Source organism: Triturus cristatus, chromosome 6, assembly GCF_964204655.1.
Source record: "Triturus cristatus chromosome 6, aTriCri1.1, whole genome shotgun sequence".
In the NCBI taxonomy this organism is placed as follows: domain Eukaryota; kingdom Metazoa; phylum Chordata; class Amphibia; order Caudata; family Salamandridae; genus Triturus; species Triturus cristatus.
Genome location: NC_140589.1, coordinates 1,649,689,387 through 1,649,708,716, shown reverse-complemented (window position 1 = coordinate 1,649,708,716; position 19,330 = coordinate 1,649,689,387). Strand labels below are relative to the sequence as shown.

General features: G+C 43.8%; 1 protein-coding gene and 1 pseudogene across 3 annotated transcripts in view; both read left to right on the top strand.

The window, feature by feature from the left end:
• The window catches only part of MTA3 (metastasis associated 1 family member 3), a 988,675-nt gene that overhangs the window by 43,922 nt on the left and 925,423 nt on the right, over positions 1-19,330 (top strand). The window lies entirely within an intron of this gene.
• LOC146821762 (phosphoglycolate phosphatase pseudogene) lies at positions 2,803-7,248 on the top strand (annotated as a pseudogene).

The window sequence follows — 19,330 nt, the reverse complement described above, 5'->3', positions numbered from 1 at the left end:
CTGCTAATGCCAGACCTAGAAAAGAGTCCAAGACTTATCTTATTTTGATATCTGGGAAGCAGTCTGTCAGCCGGCAAGTTTACAAAATCTCATTTTGGTCTACTGTTTTTTAAGAAGAAGCGAAATAGCCGGGTCAAGGATCTCTGTATCCCATAATTTCTCCACAAGTACTCATGTGAAAGGCTACAAAATTGTAACGAAATATGAAGGCCATTGTGCCCCTGTATATTAACTGAAAGGGGAGAAGATCAGGAATCTAATGAGAACACAATGGGGATCTCTATTTGAAGCTCCGCATATCTGGAGTGGGCCAGTTCATTGATAACACTTGGAACAAAACCAAAGCACTGCTGGGAAAGAGCAAGCCTGAAGAAACCATGAACATAAACAGTACTGACTCCGATTCAGAACACACATCAGGAGCAGAAAAATGCTATAGCTTTAATAAGACTTGGTGCTAGAAGCGGAACAAAAGTAGGAGAATTAAGATCTATTAAAACATTGGAATGTTGGAAGCTCCATTGAAAACAATGGAGTGCTCCGGGCATATAATGGCTGGTATAAGCCCGGAGCTCCAACATTCCAATGCTTCTTTGTTCACAGCTCTGGTTGTGAACAAAAGCTTCAGGGAGCCTGATGGTATTTGAATCCCCTTGCGCTCCCTGAAGGCTTTGTTTTATTTGTTAGAACATTCTGCCCTCTAGTGGCAGAATGTTCTAATAGCCTTATAGCCATTCATAGCAGGGCTATACTGGCTATTAAAGTCCCGCTGCTTTGTTAAAGTCCCTCGCCTTCGGCTCGGGCCTTTAACGATGCAGCGGGCCTTTAATAGCCAGTATAGCCCGCTACGGCGGGCTATAAGGCTATATAACAGAATGCAAGTTTGGTCATCTTTCACTGTCGTGATTTTGTTTCACTTAAGTTTTCGCTCTAGTAAAGTTTTTATTCACTGGAAACTTTGAGCACCAGGCAGGTCCCTGATTGTTATTAGTCATTATGTCCCCCATTGAAAGGGTTTCATAGAATGCAACGACAAAAAAAACATGGCGCCATTTTCTTTAACATAGTGACTTTTTTAGGTCTCGGCCTGGGGAAAGCAGCGCATGCGCTGCTCTCGCTATGCGAGGGCTTCTTGGAATCCATATGGATTCCAAAACCCTGTCTCCGCTCCGCCTGCAGTTTTGATTTGTGCTCGTGTTTTGGCGTCACGAATTATGCCAAAGGCAGTGCAATGATTGCACCAGAGGCATTTCAATCCCTCCTGGTTGCCACCCTGTCCCCTTTTGGCCCCGCCTAGCGGGATTGGATCTCTTACCATCGGTGTGACACAGTAGGTTTATTATTATCTTGCTGCACTTTTTTTTCCCCCCAAGCCATCGCATGCGTTTATCGCGGGCGGCTTCAGTTGCCCAAGCGCAGTTATTGTTACATTTTCGCGGCATCCACTTCAGGGACACCGCGCTCTGTTTGTTTGTGTTTTTTTTTTTTTAACTTTAAAACTGAGCGCTGCGCCACTTCACGGACACCGCGCTAGGTTTATTTATTCATATATTAACTTTAGCACTGAGTGCAGCGCCAGCTTCAAGGACACCGCGCTCAGTGTTAAAGTTAAGAAATATATAAAGAAACCGAGGGGTGGATGTAGGTGGGAGAACGCGTTTACTGTTTTCATAAATGCAGTTCTGACTTTTTAGCCCAAAGAAAGCTGGATTCTTGATGTTCTTTACACTGCAAGTTTGGGCTAAAAAAATCTCCACTCGGAATGTGCCAAAAACCCACGACTGACTGGATGTGACACACCTGACATGGGCGCCACGTCGCAGATATCTTTTGATGTGATCTTTGGGACCACACCTCCCAAGTTATTACAGTTGCTATCAAGCGATTGACTTTAAGTGTAAGGTAACAGCAGTCTCGCTCTAAAATGCACCGGAACGTAATTCCAGAGATTCCGCCTTCTGAACTTCGTTTTCCGTGACCCAACCATGCGTGAGCAGCTTATCCAGTCCGGGCTTTTGCTTCGTATTCTAGGATTTGTCGTCCTGACTTTCTATTGGGATAGTCAGGACTACAAGTCCCACAATGCAAAGTGAAGCCTGGGCTGTTCACTCATGAGCCTGTAAAACTTGCTGCCACATCACTACTCTATCTCTGCGGTCTGTGCAGCTCCAGCTGCCCGGTACATCTGCAGGGGTTGTGAAATGCTGCGCTGGCACTTTAAGCAGCAAAGTTCACTTCTTGCTTTGACAATGAAATCCGAAAAGGTCAGCAAGCCGGTTGCTAGTGAACCTGCTTGCAGGCAGTCATCGCCAATCGCGACCTTCATCTTGGCCAACCAACCAATCACAGGAGGCTTTCACAGCGGGCTAGGTTGCACAAAACTGTCGCTGTCGAAGAAGCGCCTGTCATCCATAATCTGGATTGGGGGGTGTGTGGCAGTGCCAGCACAAGGAGGGTAGTAGGGACTGTTTCCCATTTATGACATATTTACTTTTTTGGGTGAAACTTAAGACAGGTTTCAACTTAACGTTTTGGTAGAGAGGGGCACGTGCTCTTGCTTGCGGGGTGCGGTTGATACATTTTCCATAGTAAAACGGGTAAAGGCTCTGAGGAATCAAAAAGCTCGAGTTCTAATCTTGGCTACCTCATTAGACCAAGTTCCGTGATCCTGGTCAAATCACCTTTATTTTCTTGTACATCCGCCCCCTTTGCTACCAAACTTACCATTGCCCAGAAACTGTTTAAATGCTGTTTTGGAGCGCTACAATACGAACTTAGTACAGTTGTCCCGACACCCCGAGCATGTCCTCTTCCAAGTGCCTGCAACTGGCAGGGGTGGAGGCCAAAAACCTCCTGTCGGACACCTTGGACACAGTGCTGTTTGACTTCGACTGGGTCATCTGGCAAGGGGACCAGGTGGTCCCGAGGGCCCTAGAGGTCATCAATGGCCTGAAGAGGGCAAGCAAGCAGGTCTTCATCACGAACAGCACCAAGAGCCGGCAGATGTACGCCGAGAAGCTGGCCAGGATGGGCTTCAGCGTCCGCAAGGAAGAGGTCTTTGGCACCGCCTTCTGCACCGCTGTCTACCTGCGCAAAATCGCCAAGCTGGACGGCAAGGTGTACCTGATCGGCGGCAAAGCACTCAGTCAGGAGTGTGATGCCCAGGCAGTGGTCGAAGTGGGGGGAAAAAAGTAGGGGAACTGTGGGCGGAGAATCGGAGGGCGGGAAAAACCCAAGGATTGGATCACTGGGCCAAGCCAGAGGCGTGGCCAGAATTCGCAAACATCCCAATTTTTAGTATTTGGCATTTCACTGCCCAGTTAAATCAACCAATGAATACACATGATAAGGTTATAATGAGTTATTGACATTAAAATACATTCACAAAATGGGATATGCTTCTAATCCCCAAATGTCCCAAATAAGGTAAAATGTGGAAGCACAAGCCGTTTGTCTCCTAGCCATGGAGTTTCTGCCTTCAGCACTTCTCCCTTTGTCCACAACAGCAGTTAAAACATGAATGGCAAAATATCCTAGTTTGCAAATGTTCTCTATATAATTATGGCTCTGCCATATTTTCCTCATAATGCAAGTTCTGCTACATGATCTGACCATTTAAACTAATAAATTGTTTGTAGCTCAAACGTATCAAAAGTTAATGAAAAAAGTAACGTGTTGCCGCAAAGTGGAGGGCACCTTGCAAAGGTTGACTGATCACCTTTTTCACTGCTGCATGTGTATGTTACACTGGTACAAATAAGGCAAAAACTTTCTAGGGACTGTTAGCATGTGTACAAATTTCAAAATAATAAAATATAAGAAAATGTACTGCATTACGCTGCAGCCTTTTTTTAAATGTCTAATTTAGTCAACACTGCGGCATAATTTTGTCCTCCTTTGCTGCATAATTGATTCCAGTGGCCCCACAGCAGGCAGCACATGTTAAAAGTGCTTGTGAATGAAGCAGAGAGACTGTGAAGTTTGCAAACTAAGGGCCATATGTATCAAGCCTTTTTCCCGTTTGCAAACGGGCAGATTCTCAGAATCGGCCCGTTTGCAAATTGGAAAAAGCCTTTTGGGATGTATCATCCCAAAAGTTCATCGCAAAATAGAGAATTGCCAAATTTGCGATTCTCTATTTTGCAAATGCAATAAAGGAATTACAAATTGCGATTCATTAAATGCAATTCTGGAAGCACCAGAAATTTGCTATTTGGCCTTAAGGAATTGCAAATTACCACCAACTTAAAGTTGGTGGTAATTTGCGATTTTCTTGAAAAAAAGCACTTTTTTGATTTTTAAAATTGCCATATGTCACACATGCATGCCCTTAGGGCATGTATGTGCACACAATGTGCACACATGCATATTTTAGGGGTGCAACAGGGTGTCCTTTTGGCACCCTTGCACCCTTGCAACCTTGAAATTGCATTCTCAATTTGCGATTCTCTAATTGGTAATCTCAAATTGAGAATGTCTTCCCCTTCATTCCTATGGGCCTCCTAGCCCATAGGAATGAATGGGAAGGTATTCCTTATTTGTGAATCTCAATTTGCGATTCGCAAATAAGGAATATGTAGGATTCGCAAAATGTTTTGCAAATTCTACATACATTGCATTTTACAATTCTCTAATTGCGATTCGCTAAAAATCTCAATTTGAGAATCACAAAACTCTTTTTTGGTACATATGGCCCTTGGTTTGGTGTGCGTGCATATCCTGCATTGCCAATCCCTGGTGAGTTGCAGCTACTACTGCTGAAACAAAGCCAATGGAGATACCTATGGCCTCAGGGGCAGGGCCAGCCTTAGCACCTGTGGTGCCCTGTGCATTAATGTTTGTTAGTGCCCCCCAATGACCACCTCTGCCATGGATTCCCTCACTACTACCATGTAAAAGTGCCCCTCAAGTCTCCATAACCACATTCTCTCTCACTCATACCATTGTAGGGTGTCGGAGCACTTTGCATCACACACATTACACATAGACAATCAATATGTGTGCAAATCACTGTATAGAAAATGTTACACAATTCTAAAGACTAAAAGGTGTAGGAGTCACATGACAACCATACTAGTAGGCCGTATAGTTTAATAGTGATTGGTCTGGAGAAACACAAACTCAGAATTTAAAACGTAATACCATGGTTGGGGGGGTTCTCTTTAATAATCAGAATGTATTTCTGTCCAAAAGAACACTTTTTGCAACATTAGGATAATCAAAGACTGGGGGGAAAAACATAACGCTCTAATTTATACCTTGCAGTTTGTATGCAGCTCTTAGCTGACAGTTAATAGCTCACTGTTCTATGTTAGGATTTTAATGTATAAACTGCAAGTAACAAATGGATCTCTCTGATAAAAGCAGTAGCCCACTGACCCATTTACATTATGTGCACTTTGTGATCTGCATGGTACATGTTCTTTGCAGCAGGCACATTAACCCTCTCAGCTACCTTTCCAGGAGTCAAAACTTCCACTAAACAAAATTCTAGGAAGAACATTAATCACCACAGTCATCATGACATTTTTATTGTTGCCGAAAATTGCTGGAGGCCAAGAAGGAGGCAGCAAGTGCTTTGAAACCGTAATATACTAGCAAACATAATTCCTCCACCCAAAGTCAGCACCTGGTGCGGTCACACCGGTTGCACCGCCCTAGAGCTGGCCCTTCTCAAGGGTCCTGTGACCTCAGTGACAGGGTCACTGTTGTTCTAGGGTGTGCTGCTTCATAGGCCTGCCCGCAAGACTGGAGGTGAACTTCAGTATAGCTTGTGGTGGACAAGCCTTGAAGGTTAACCTACACTTGTCCTGCTAGGGTCCACCTGCTGGTGCTAAGACACCAGGGCTTCTAAGGTCTTGCGAAGCCTTCTAAGGTCTAGCATGGGATTGTGCTCTCTCAGGAGAGTGGTCTGGTGGACTGGTTATTAAGGTTGAACCTGGTTCCCCAGTTCCAAATTCAGCAGCTCTGGCCATAGTGCCACATCCTCTCCCCCACTGAACACCATACTGCCCCACTGAGGAAAACTCACACTGCCTTGAACTACAACCCAATTGTTGCCGGCTATAAACACCTGGATGCGGCTACTAGACAAGAGCAATATGCGGCCTACAAAAAAAAGTAAAAACATCATGGTAAAAGCAAACACTCATAGGGAATGCAAAATTTAGCAAACCATGTGAAATGTAAGCAGGAACAACATGGTTACCTTAACGCTTTTACACTCACTATTCAGAAATCAGGGAGTGCTTTTGCCTGAAAAGTTAAGGACATGACAACCGGGCCCTGAATGGACCCATTTCAATGTCCATTGCTTATATCCTTTCAAAACGTAAGCAGTATGGTAAAAAGACCACTTCCCTGGACGCAGAGCTGCAGTACACATTTTATTTTCCAATCCACACATTGTAGTACCTCCAGGGTTGGTGCACTAGTTGCAAGCCCAGGGAAAACAAAGACAAGTAAACCTAAATAGTGCTTCACTGGCAAACTCTGTAAAAGTGGCGCTAATGTGTTTGGGTGTGAATAAAATCAATCTGGCCAGTTTGCTCCCATTCTATCTTACTTTATTTAGTTATTTTTCATATTTTTAACCTTTTATTCTTGATGCTGCACTTTGGAATTTAAATGTCGGAAAAATACGACATTCCCAGCTGTTTTCCTTTTTTAATCCATTTCCAGCAAATAAAAGAAAGGAGAGAAAAGAGAGTGAGAACCCCGTCTTGAAGTCACGGTTTTCAGTAAGAGAAGGACTGCTAGACAGAAAGAGAGGGAAGAAAGCAAGAGTGGGGGGGGGGGGGTCAACTGAAGTGGCAGAGCAGAAGTGGACACTGTCTTTTTCTTCTCTGGGCTAGAAGGAAAAGACATAGTACGGTTACTTCTCTGCCGTCCCGCCAGTCACAAACCCCAGGAACGCCGTGCTTTATTTATAGGCGCTGGCGAATTCTTGCGTCCTGGGACGCATTTTAATAATAAAAAAGTAGGGGAAGAAATTAAATAAGTAGGGGCACGCCGTGCCCTGCCGATCCGGCCCACTTCGACCACTGTGCCCAGGGCATCCCCTACCTGGGGCCTGGACCAGACCCTGTCAGCGGCGGTATGGGCGACTGGGCTGGGGTCAGCCGCGACCCCGATGTGAGAGCCGTGGTGGTGGGCTTCGACGAGCACTTCAGCTACATGAAGCTGGGCAAGGCGCTGGCCTACCTGCTGGACCCCCCCCTCAAGGAATTGGCAAACGACAACCCTTGAGGGAAAGTCTGGGCACCGGTGCTACTGTGCCTACTGCACTTTTGTTAGCCTCTATGTCGGCACTATACATATTTTAGGTTTCTTTTGTAGGAATCTGTGGCACGCGATTTTAAGATCCTCCAATCATTATTGTACCGCACAAGCAGCAGCTGTGGAAGAGCGCCATGTATACGGGGGTGCCCCCCGCCCTCTGTTTACAGAGGGCGGGGGGCACCTCCTGGCAAGGGTCTGCTCTCTACTGCAACAGTTACGGAAGGCTCAACATCCTGTGATTCAAGGCAAATCACTTAATTTATTTAGCCAGCCTTGGTTTTTGGAAGTGTGTTATCAGCAGGCTTTTTATGTTTTCATTGATTATTGGAGTTGTATGTTTTTTGGCATACTTTGTTCACATGAACCAATTAAATAGCCAACGTTTGCTAATTGAAGCACACGCAAGGAATTGAAAAACGAAAACGCTCGAGTGAAAGTCTAGGCACCGGTGCTACTGCGCCTACTGCCTTGTCCATTACCCAGTTAGGCTCTATGTCCGCACCTATTAATCAGAGCAGTGAGGAGGCATATAGCGGCGGGGATTAAAAATAGCTCTGAAGAGTAATTAATAGCTCCCGGCCGGTGGACTCTGGCAGCTGGTGCCGCTGCTGACCCGAGCCCAGGGCATCTGGGTGTTGAAACCTAAGAGGACCGGTCACCGAGTGCCGGGAAACCCCGCGACTGCTCTCCGCTCGTTTGTCACTGGTCATTGAGGGAAGCGTGTGTTTAATTACCTAGGAAACCAACTCACCCCCTCCCTCTCTGCCCCCTGCTTCCCCGTTACATGACTCGTGGTAATCATGTTTCATCTTAACCATGGTGTGTGCATCACGTCAAAGGGGACTACAGTTTTCTTTCTCCACGAATAACATGAAGGAAACTGCTCCGATGTTCCGTTACGTTATTAGGTGCCTCTTCTTAGGTGGGTGACTTTTTCGTCAAGAGTTTTGAAGGTAAAAAACGACATCTGACTGTGCAGTGCACATACCCCGTTCCTGTTTTTATTGCACATTTGATCATCACCTTATAAAAGTGATTGTCAGGCTCTGCTAGCTAAACTGCACAGGCACCATGGTGGCGCATGCGCTTTAAAAGCCAAAGCAAAAGTTTGCCATTAAGTTTGCGAAAGTTATAAGTTGGTGCAAACTTGACCATCAATAGTAATATTATATAAACAATACAGGAGGAAGGGCAAATGTTCACCTAACCACCCACAGCTGTGTATCCATCCACCCATACATTCATCAACCCACACCCATGTTGGTATCCATCCACCTGTGCACCCACACATGCTCTGCACCCACAACCAACAAAGATTCATCCACTGCACACCCACCCACCTGTGAATTCCTTTAACAACTACTGGTCTGCATATGGGCATGCGTTCTCTAACGTATGAAAGTGCTTAATGTGAGATCTCGGTCGGTTATGTGGCTGTGTTTATATTCTGGGTGCATATGGCTTTAATTGAGATATGTTTGTGCAACCTACACATCCCCGCAGAAGTGTGCAGCCATTGCAACAAAAAAGACACACACCTGTACCAAGGGAGACCTGTGAGCTAAATCAGTGCATGTTTACTTTTTATTATTTAATGTGGAATATTTTCCCCATTATGCTTGGATGTCATCTCCCCTCCAACTGCACCCTAAGGATTGTTCTATTGATGGGAAGGTCATGTCAGTGGACAGAGGGGCTGCATGCTTTGCCCTTGGAGCATAATTTGGTCGACTTTGCCACATAATTTGGTCTTCTGCTGTTGCCTAACACCATTAGTCGTGCCCATCCAGAACATATCTTAGGGAGCTGTTTTGCCTCTCACTGTTTCCAGCTAATGGGTTCCAGGGGTGTGGTAGAGAACTGGTACTATCTCAATGCCCCAGAAGATGTCGTCAAACAAAGCAGCATTCTAGATCTCTTACTCTAAGTCATGTGAAGATGGGTAAAGAGCTGTTCTTTTTCATCACTGGATGAGCGTTTTAAGGACTACCATCAATCTCATTCCTCTCTTTTTCATTCTTTTCATTTTACTTTTTTTATAAGATGGCAAATCAAGTTTGAATTTGCTTTCCCGTCTCAAGGCTTCCAGAGAAATGTTTAAGGTTGCGACTTTACAGTAGGTCGCAAGTAGAGGCACATGATTCTTCAGCACTGAACTGACAACAAATACCCAATTACTAGGATCCTGTTGTGAGGTACATTAATTCATGGTAAGTGCTATTAAGGTCTCCTGTGTCCAGCTTTCCACGCACTGCCTGCCACCCATACTACCTACCTCCTCCATGTCCTCCTGCCCACACAGACATTGGTCCATAGAAATTGTCTTCAAATCTAGTATTCAAACACAGCTTTGGACTATACCATTTCCCGCTAAAAGGCAATATTTCTCTCCATGTTTTCCCATACCTGGCGTGTCACGCAGTTTGGTGCTTACTTTCCCTCCATATTAAAGAACAGTAGATGTTTCAGCACCCAGGCTAATATGCTGCATTCCTAAATACATAAAAGGTCCCAAAGGCGAGACCGATGCATTGAAAATGCAATAGGTCTCTCCTTTCATTAAGTTAAAACCATTTACTTTGCTATACAATACCATTAGCAAAGCAAATGGTTTTAACTTAATGAAAGGAGAGACCTATTGCTTTTAATGCTTGTTTAAAGTGTATGTATGTGTGTGTGTGTGTGTATATATGTGTGTATATATATATATATATATATATATATATATATATATATATATATATATATATATATATATTCACTGAAAAAACCATAGGTTTCACACATGTTATAGTTAGCTGGACATTTTACTGATATAAAACCAATGAAATTCCCCCGTTATAGTTACTGCAGGCAACTATAACTCACGCGACCGCAATCCTCTGCTGATGCTAATACTGTATTTAGACACTTATTTGCCCATGTCTTCTTCCATTAAATTTTAGCTTTACATATATTACAAATATTTTTTTTTCATAAAGACACATATGTCATCAGCAGAAGATTGCGGTCGCGTGAGTTATAGTTGCCTGCAGTAACTATAACGGGGGAATTTCATTGGTTTTTTTATCAGTAAAATGTCCAGCTAACTATAACATGTGTGAAACCTATGGTTTTTTCAGTGAATTTGCAAGGTTTTTTAAATGCTAAGTTACTTTACGCCATTCGTGGCGTGCGCGCCCAGTTAACGCAGTTCGTTCCGTCCGCGCGCGCCCACTTTACGCAGTTAGTGCCGTGCACGCACAGTGGTCACGCGGTGCGCTGCGCGCACCGCGTGCCCACGTTAAGCGGGATGGGGGACATATTTTGCGCATCTTTGTGAAATGTATTCTTTGTTAACTTCGTGGCTGAATTAAGCCATGCACAAATGGTGCCCTGCGGGCACCATTTGCCCACGGGGTGGGGAGAATTTGGATATTTTTAAAAAAAAAAAATTTTTACCGTACGCGTACGGTAAGCGTAATCGGCGATTTTCCGAAAAAATAATTTTTTGATTTGGGGGTTGTTTGGGGACCCCTGTATCAATGCTGGGTGGTTAGGATCTCCTGAAACTGCCTCTTTACACATTTTTGGGTTTCGTTTTGGCTGCCCAACTCAGGAAGCGAGAGAGAAAATGGCGGCCGCAGCTTCCTGGTTTCGACCGATTCGAATGTTTACTAAGATCTAACAGCCAATCAGAATCGCGCTCGCGCACGCCACCGTACGCGTACGGTAAGCACACGGTAAGCTGCCACAGATATATATATTGATTTAAAGGCTATTTTCTCAGATTCTACTGAACAGATTTACACCAAACCTACAAAAGGCACTTCCTTGACCTGGGGACTACCTCTCTGCCAAATTTCATTAAATTCTGTTCAGCCGTTCGGGCTGTAGCCCTGTCTAAAGGTCCTATGGAAAAATGCATGGGAAAAACGCGTTTTGGGACCCCCCTTTTATCTCAGCCCCCGCTTGACGAATCCCCCCGAGACTTTCAGGGTAGGAGCGGAGCGTAGCGCCCCACCTATTTTGAAAAATTCGCGAGGATTCGTCGACCGGCGCCAAAGTTATTCAAAATAGAATGTTGCGGATTTCCTATGGAAACGTGGTCCTAACTATAACTACCTACTGGCGACCGCCAGTAGGTAATATATATATATATATATATCTCTTTTGTCTTAGAAAATCCATTGTTGCGAACATATGCAACTTGGCTCTATTTGGAAAGACTCCTTGTCTTCAGCAGAGAGGCAGACAATGATCCTTATTCTCTATGTAAATGTTTGTGTGGAAGAGCATTTTAGTTTGGAGAAAATGAAGAGCATTATCAAGCCAAGAATCTCTTTTGTCGCCAAAAGGCAAAGAGCTGATGTTACTAACGGGATTCATCAATAGAAGCTGATGTATTTTCATTCTTTCTTAGCCAGTCTTTTTGCATCATGGTTATGCTTTAGTAAGTTGAGGCCTTTTTCACCATTTTAAAGTAGCCCCTGCAGATTTATTTGCTGCCGTCACCACACCAACCTGCTCGAAGTAAAATACAGAGGCTTTGTGTGGGTTTTGCTTTTAAGCATCAAATATCTGCAAGTATTCTTCTTTGGGATTCAACCTGCTTTTTGTTTTGTTTTATTAACATTTCTTTATCAGGCTAAATATGCATTATACATGTAGAAAGTAACCACAAGAAATTAGGCATATTAGAAATTTTACAATTACAACCAGTGCATAATGGGGAGGATCTGAAGACCAGAGCGATGACCAGTCACAGTGGTAACCGGTGTCGTTTCTGCTGCCTACACAACTGCTGTTGTGGTTCTGGCATGGTCAGCTCTTGTAGTCTACCTTACTGGATGAGTGCCATAACTGTAGAGATAGTTCTCAGGTAGAAGGAGAGAGGCGTGGGAATCGGTTACTGGGGTACTTTCACAAGATGGGGGAGAGTCCTGGACTCTTGCTTCTTTTGTCCATCCCATCTCTGTATGGTGTTGAGGGGCTTCCACTTGGGGTGTGCCCATCATTGATCCCCAGGGATAAATCAGCCTGTCTCACGCCAGTAAGATAAGGGTTGTGCCAAGGTTGGGAAAGATGAAGTGTTGCAGGCCATACTCCGGCTTGCAAGTTGTCCAAACAGGGTCCAAACCTAGGCGTGTGAGTTCAAGGGGCTAGGCAATGAAGAGAGCAGGTATTCATGAGTCCTCGAGGAATTCTCTTCTTGCATCCCTAAATTTGTCTAAGTTCAGCCTGGCTATTATTTTTTCATAGGTAAGCCACCTTAGACATTTCTTGAAGCCATGTGTCTGGAGTTGGGCAAGTGGTCGATCACCAGGGTTTCAAGATACAGATCTTGGTCATCACCAGTCCTATGGTTGGCCATCTGGATTGTTGGTTGGTGATGGCTGGGCATTGGGCAAAGTCATGGAGGAGGACCCAAAGCAGTTGTCAGGCTGCTGAATAGGCGTTGGTAGTTCTAAAATTGGCAGGTATGCAGGCCATAGTGGTCTTAAGCAACTGCAAATGATTTATACTCCACGTCCTTGTTAAGGCCCGTGAGTTCACGGATGCTATTGGGCTCAAACCCTCTCTAGTTGGGCTCCTTGCCCCCTATTAACGGGGGAGCCTGTGCGTATATAGTTGGGCTCAACTGCAGCAGTTTTTGGGCTGTATGCCAGTGGTTGCCAGGATGGGGTGTGAGTTATTCAGGATATCAGGATCACCTGTATGGAGCATTTTCACGCTGTTATTGTGCCTCAAGAGGGCCGTCTCTAACTGCACTCATCTGGACAAGTCAGGTGACTGTGTGTGTGATATACCTGAGGGGCACAATTTATGATGCTAGCCAGTAACATCGTATTTTGGGCAATCTCATGCCTCCATTCTCCATTGTTGCATGTAGTTTTATTCAACCTGCTGTTATTAAAGAATATAGATATGCAGTACATCCTGCCTATATTCACAGACCAGCAGAAAGCATTTTAAGAACTTAAATCTGTATATTCTGTAAAGCCAAACTCACCCCAGCCATTGTCCGTCATCCACAGAGATACCATTATGATTGTCTTTCGCCGCTTGTGCTGTTTATATGTTGGAGGAAATGTATTGCAAAAGTATCCCCAAAAACCTTAAATTCTTGGGCAAGTGAATTTTCTGAAATGAATTGAGAGATAATGGCCCCAGTCATTCTCATAACCTTATTCAATTGACATAGTTGGCTTTTTTAACAGTGTCAATTGTTCACCTAGATGTGCAAAAGCTGATGATACCGGTCTTTTATATTGGATTTGCCTGTTTTAATCCATTTTGCCATTCTTGTCTTTCTTGCAGCACACAGCGCCAGTGACCTGTGTTTTCCCCTGAGGAGAGAGTTAAGGAAACATCTAGGTCTTAGAAAGCAAGTCTTCATTCACATCTAATAATGCTGACAAAAGCACCTGTAAATGTAGACCGTCCCACATAATATACACTAAGGTCTGCTCCATGACAGCCCCTCCAGTAGTCTTCTGTCCTTTGTTTATCCCACTGGGAGAACTTCACCGTTATATGGTACCAAATACAGCACTAATTTCAGCATAGATTCCCATGCAGTCCAATTCCTAGGTAAGGAGGAGCCTTGTCCACAACTTTCTACCACTCCCTCTTGGATAATTTTCTCCTAATTCACTTTCCCAATGCCGCTGCCCTGCGGATTTCATATTCATCGACCCGTGATTACTTTTTTGTCTCTGTCTTTGGCCAGTATCCATTTTGTGAACTGGGTAAAAAGCCTTATAATTAGTGGTTTAACGGATGAGAACATTGCTAAGCCTGATATAGCAATTTATTTTTTATTCTGTGAGGTTATATTCTGTTGCAAGTGTGTCACATGGTTTATGCCATCTGTGTCAGAGTTCTTCTTCTCTGGTGCAACATTCCGTGTTGCCAGTAGTTGATTGGCGTCAAGGGAGATGGCTGGGATGGTAGACCCAATATCAAACCTAGTGTAACCCGTACTGCTAATGCCTTTCTAATAACTGCCAAAGAGTAGAGGTCCCAGCTTTTATTCGTCAGATTCAACCCGGGTACTTTCTATATTTGTGTTCCCACTATGATTTCATCAGTGAATCACTAATGCTTCTAAGATTCAAAGTAGTGCCATTTCAGCATATAATGAAGTTGAGTAGTATTTTAGAAAGCATGACTGACGATACCAGTATTCTCCCCCTCTCCCCTTTCTAGGTTCCACAGTAGGTTCCATGGTTGTTAGATGTGGTGTTTTCTCCCACCCAAATAAAGTCATCAATTTTTTTTTAAGTTCCCTGAGCAATGGTGTGCGAATCAGCATTGTGATTGTCTGATTAAATATAGCACCTTGGGGATTAGCGTCATCTTTGTTGCTGCCAAATTCCACAGCCTGGCGCACCCCCACCCCAAAGCATGCCTCCCAACGAAATATGCCATCATAGGTTGCCTGAATGGTTTGGTGTGTAGTGGGGGTGATCTGGATGCACAGATGTGCCAAAGAGTTGTTTGCCAATCGAAATGGTCATTGTGCCTTAAATGCAGGTGTGCTTGCTCTGGGGAACAAAGCATTCATAGTTTGTGACCTTTGTAAGTTGACTTTGAAGCCCCACACCTCTTTGTAATTCTGTGTATCATTGATTGTGAGTACACAACAAGCTAGGGCCACAACTGTCACTAGTAGATTACAGGAATACATTGTTAGTTTACATTCCTCTCTTCGTATTAATATGCCCAAAATGTCTGCATTGCAGCTAATTTATTCTTCCATGTATTTGACAAGGAACACAAACAGTAGAAAGCGGGGGGCGCTTCTTGTACTGCTCTTTATTGTGAATGAAGATGAGGGGCAACCATTGGTCATCACAAAACCCATCGGGTTGTTAAAGCGTGTCCCAATCCAACCCTCTGGAACCTAGAGCCACTAGTACATTTATGGAGTCTGTCAATCCGATACCTCCTCGTCATGGAGTGTCAAATGTGGCTGTTTACATGTTCTATGGGCATTGTCTAGTAGGTGTCTGGTTCTCCTAGTTTTTTTCTCTGAAGCACCTACCTGGTATGAAGCCAGACTGATCTGGGTCACTGACCAGCTAGCATGGGCCTCAGTTGGTTTGTTAGTGTACTTGTGTAGATTTTAGCATCTATGTACAAAAGAAAGATTGATTTATACGACTCACACAGTGAGTGGTCTTTAACTGTTTTGGTATGATCATGTCTTCTTACATGAGTTGTATCAAAGAAGTTAAATAGTTTTACAGGGTCAAATGCCAAATTTGTACAAAAGGATTCCAAGAAGAGCAATAAAACAGCATGTGTCCTGAGCTTTCCTGGTTTTTATGTTAGTTATGGCACAGATCACCTCTATGGTGATTGGGCAGTCTAAATAGCCATGTTGGTCAAGAATTATCTCTGTTAGTGAAACACTTTCCAGATAGGCCCCACCTGTTCTGGGAAGATGCTTTCTGCTTTACATAGGTCCTCATAAAACTTGCCGCATACTCAGCCTATATGCCTACCCTCTGTGTGTAGTTGCCCTGTCCATCTTTCAGTCTTCATATTCACCTCTGATAGCTTCTGCTCTCTGCTTACATTCTAGTAACCTGTCTGTTTTATTATTACCTCTATAATATTTCTGTTTGCGCCTGAGTAGCATGTGTTAAACTTGTGCTGTTTAATTCTCTGATTTCCCTCTAGGTTTTGACAGAGTATGTCCTCTTATGTACAGGCTCTAATATCTTCAGAAGTCATTCTTAACTCTGTCAAGTGTCTGCACTCTTTTTTTATTAAGTCTGGTGTTTGTTTTGATCAGTTATTGCTTAGCTGCTTTAGAGCATCGCACAATGTTTTACTCCCTACCACTCCTGTGTCATTCTCCCTGATGCAGTTCTTTAGAGCTGTTCCCAACTCCTCCTTCATCTTATGTTTGAGGAAGCTGTTGATAAGTCTGTATTGCCTGCCCGATGTGAATGTCTGTGTGCATGTTAATTCTGGTATTATGGGTGCATGGCCCACTGGGCAATGTGGCTTATGCCAACCAGACAGAAGGGTAATGCATTTTAGGAATTTGTTTAGTCTGGCATCTGATTAGTGTGTGAGTGAATAGAATAGTCAGTAGCAGTGAGGAGGAGTGCTGTGCAGACATCCACCAAGCCTATCTACCATAAATAGTTTCGCTCTGAGTGTGCATAACTGATCAGTTCTTATAGAAGGTGCCTCTCATTGTGTCCAAGATCAGATTGTGATCTCTTCCATTTATCAGTCTTCACCTCTGTCCTCTGCTACTAAAATGTTGGCTGTCATGGATTTTAGGGTTTACCCCGATTCGTTTGTGGCATATAAACATCAACAACTGTATATTTGGTCCAGTCCCATTTTAGGGTTATTGTTGGGTATCTCCCATGTAATTGGATGCAACATTGAGGACCTCACAATGTGCTTTCAAAGCTAATAAGGTTGCTACAACCCCCTTCTTAGAATTATTCAGGGCAAAGTATTGTACAGAATCCATATTGAGCACAGGTGAAACCAGTCTTTCTTAAGGAGGTGCGTCTTCTATAAAACACTTAAATTGCAATTTGTTTGAGCATGTAAGTGAATGATTATAATTTAGCTGCTGTGTTGAGTTCCCTGGCATTACATTTAAGGATCAATCGTGTCCTGATGTGTTGGAGAGAGAAATGCTTATAATCTACAACTGGGCATGCTCCTCTCCACTTCGTCCCAGCCAAGGGTACACGCTTTGCTTTATCTCTTCATGTACACCCAGGATATCTTTTTCTGTTCTCAGTGATCTGGTTGTTGTTTTTTGCCTCTGCATGCACAATGGATTGACCCCATGTCTATGGGATTTTCAAGCGATTGTTACCACTCTAAAGTTTTGTCATTGTGGAGGGAGCCAAGTCCTACAAAAGTTTTAATTTGTGTCTGTGGTGCATTACATTTGGAGTATTGCTTGATAGTTTGAATAACTCCTTTTTGTTGAAAGACATGGACTTGCTTGATTATGTGTAGAAATGGTGCCATGAACTTTGGACATGTGTTCCTGGCCCTTTGAATGCAGAAAGTCTGTATGGGGGAGATCCTCTGGACACCCCATCATGAGTGCAAGCGATCCTCTACAAAGGTCTGAATGTTTTGTCCCGCTCTTCCACAAGGAAATTCCATGGAAGTGCATGTAGTTTCTGTGTGATCTCTTTTCTGGATCTTGGTTTTTGTTTAATTGAGTTTTAGTAACTGAAAACAGTTATACAGCGTTAACTGGGATGATGGATGAGGATGCAAAATCAGTGATTTGCAGTGACACTAAGAGAAATTGAGAGTAATCAGCAAAAATAGTACAGTATATATGTAACAATACAACACTAGACATTTGAAAATTAAAGCATAACCATCACAACGATGTTGTGTAGTGGAATTTCTTACAAGTGCAGATCTTGTGCCATTAAGTAAGATTGGAGTGGACTTAAAAAATCTTTGGGTTGTGATTTGAGATGAAGCCCCTCAGCAGATATTTATTTGGTCTTTACAGTTAATGGTGTTAGGAATCTAGTGCCTGATTTTTGGGATTGGTCCATCAAAGCACCACCACTCGCTTCTTGGCGAGCAATAAGGCCATGGTAGTGAACCGTTTGGAGTCAGCAGGGATCTCGCTGTGGCACCAAGTAGTGCTAGCTGTGGATCTGTAGCAAGAGTGGTGTCAATCCTAGCCTGCAGCATTGTGAAGACTTTTGTCCAGTAAACTTATAGTTTAGGACAAGACCACGCCATGTGGAAGAAGCCATGTGAATCTCACTACATGTTTTGCAGGCGGAGTGTGGAGTAAACGTAGACAATCGTTCTGGGGTATAATAGCAATGGTGCAAAAACCTGAAGTGTAATAGCTTGTCTATAACTGATGGGCATTTGTTTGACTTGAGTGCAATAATAGGACCTTGCCCAATCCAATAGTGCTGACCTAAGATCCTTTTCCTACTCTTGTCATGCAGTGCATTAAGCGGTCTGCCAGTTATAAGCTCAGAGTACAGGAAAGAGCTTGACTTGCTTGGGTCTTCCCTTTGTTTGAATATATTGAGAAGTGTCCTTTCTTACGGGAGCTGAGGAAAGAATGAGAATGCCACCCTGGTTGCCGATCTCAGTCTTGGGGAGAACAGGATAACAAGGGGGAGGGGGCAAGTCTCCCCCTTTTCCTCTGTATTTCTGAAGAGATACAAAGGTGCCCTTGGGGAATAGGCTGCCCAGTACTTTACTACCTGCAATGGTTATGAAGAGATCAGCTCTAGGTTCATTCGTGGGAGGAAACCGTGGATTCCTGAAAGCAGGCAGTGATGGAGAGAGCGGATTCTCACAATGAAAGCAGCGTGCTATATCCCACCAAGCACCGCACCTCGCATCCACCCCGCTGATGTTGCCTCTGAATGGTAGCTGTCTGCAACAAATAGTGGGCAACTGTGAGGTAGGGCAAACCAGAGTGGGATGTATGTCATTACATCGCATAGTAATACCACGCATGCCATTACAACGCAGGTATTACTATGCGATGTCAATGACCACGAAATGCCATTACATCGCAAACTTTTACCACGAGTATGCTTTTACCACGCATGCCATTACAACGCAAAGGCATGCTTGGTAAAGCTATACTCGTGGTGAAAGTTTGCAAGGTAAGTGACTACCCTACACAACCCTCCCCCGCCCCCCAGTCCTCTCCCTACAATAACACTACACTACCCTGCACGACCCCATGACACTACACTAAAACACTACACTATAAAACTACCCAAATGCACTACAATACTCAAACACTACCCCAAAACACTACACTTCTAAAACAACACAACAGTATCCTAAACCCTAAAACACTACAACACTACCCTAAAGCACTACACTACACAAACACTACTACACTCCCCTAAACCCTAAAACACTAAACTAACCTAAACTCAAAAACACTAAACTACACTAACACTAAAACACTACCCTAAAACACTATACTAACCCCTAAAACACTACACAAACACTACCCTAAACCACCACACAAATACTACTACACTAAACCCTAAAACACTAAACTACA